This window comes from Sinocyclocheilus grahami, unplaced genomic scaffold (assembly GCF_001515645.1).
Source record: "Sinocyclocheilus grahami isolate Dianchi unplaced genomic scaffold, SAMN03320097.WGS_v1.1 scaffold707.1, whole genome shotgun sequence".
Classification (NCBI taxonomy): domain Eukaryota; kingdom Metazoa; phylum Chordata; class Actinopteri; order Cypriniformes; family Cyprinidae; genus Sinocyclocheilus; species Sinocyclocheilus grahami.
In genome coordinates, this window is record NW_015505886.1 from 826,172 (window position 1) to 827,608 (window position 1,437).

The 1,437-nt window shown below is 34.0% G+C and overlaps 1 protein-coding gene across 12 annotated transcripts in view; it reads right to left on the minus strand.

Annotated features, from left to right (window-relative positions):
- LOC107560004 (leucine-rich repeat and immunoglobulin-like domain-containing nogo receptor-interacting protein 1) overlaps positions 1-704 on the minus strand; it is a 107,776-nt gene extending 107,072 nt beyond the window's left edge. For 10 of the 12 annotated variants that reach the window (XR_001605678.1, XR_001605677.1, XR_001605676.1 and 7 more), the window contains exons 1-2: positions 612-704; positions 410-469 (exon numbers count right to left, since the gene is read on the minus strand). The gene's annotated coding sequence lies outside the window, so the exon portion shown is untranslated. Of the gene's footprint in view, positions 1-409; positions 478-611 lie in introns of all 12 variants that reach the window. The other 2 variants (XM_016244055.1, XM_016244056.1) reach the window with 2 other exon arrangements.
- Positions 705-1,437: the final 733 nt, after the last annotated feature.

Consider the following 1,437-nt stretch of genomic DNA (forward strand, 5'->3'; position numbering starts at 1 on the left):
ATGATCTGGTCACAGTGGTTCAAAGTCGAGTTTGAGAACCAAATTAATCGGATTTTTGACAATTCATCAATCCAACTAATCAATCTGACTGAAGATTTTATAAGTCATATGGACAATGCTGATGATGTCTTCGAGTCCTGTTTGGCATAAATGAGGCCAGAATTAGCATTTTTGTGTAAGCTATCCCTTTAAATTTTACCTGCCATGCGTTTTTACCATGGGAAGAGCTTTCAGTCCTTACATTTGCTCAGTTTTCTCATTTAGACAGTAAAATGGTGTATGTACTGATAACACAAGCATCTTTATTAAATATTACAATGGTCTTTTGTTTTGTGGTTCCTCGTGAAGGACAGTAAACAGGCCGCACTCGTGTAAATGAATATCAGATGTCACATTAACTTGAGATTACCTGTAAACATTTTTTCATGTTCAGGGTAATGATGTGGGTCAGCCGCGCTCGCGTTCGGGTCTGTTTTTCTCAGATAATACACAAAAGCAGGTTAATGCCACAATGGGAATGAGCCGGGTATTAATCCATATAAACTCCACATCAGTGTCAGTGCTTAAAATGTCAGGCAAAGAGACAAATGAATGGAATTGAAATTAATTACCTCTCAGACAGAGAGCAATACAATCCCTCTTCCCTCAAATGAGTCCTCACTGGAAAAGCCTCGGCTCACATGAGCGGGATTATTGTACGCTGAGTGAATCAGAAATAGACATTTATTTGTTTTAGAAACAGCACGGGCCAGGAATAAGCAGCGTAGGTGGGCAATTTCTAGCTGAACTACGCCTCCTTTCCGAACTCTCCCTACATCAGACCATAATATTGATTTCTGCGCTAAAGGCAGAATATGCAGACAAACTGTAGTTTAGTGGTGAGCTCTCGAGAACTATGCCATATGAACAAAAATGTAGTTTGGTGATCATAAATAAATAAATAAATCAATCTGCGGACTACTCCCTTTTAAAAAAAATGCTTTGTTCAATTAATAATAGTAACAATAATTGAACGATTGAATAAATATAAACAAACATACAAACAAATAATCTGGGGACTACTCCCTTTTTAAAAAAAACATGCTTTGTTCAATTAATAATAGTAACAATAAATGAATGAACAAACAAACAAATGAATGTACGAACAAATAAATAAATACATATTCAAATTTCTTTTTCAATTTAAATGCATCACATGCAGTTTAGCCAAGTTTATGGAATGGGACTGACACTGTGGATCATTGCCTTCGGATAATAAAGTTGAATAATAATAATAATAATAATAATAATAATAATAATAATAATAAATGAATGACAATGAATGAATGAATCACATTTCTTCATAAATTTAAATACATCACATGCAGTTTATCAAAGTTTATGGAATGGGATTGACACTAGGGATCATTGCAATAATAATAATAATAATAATAATAA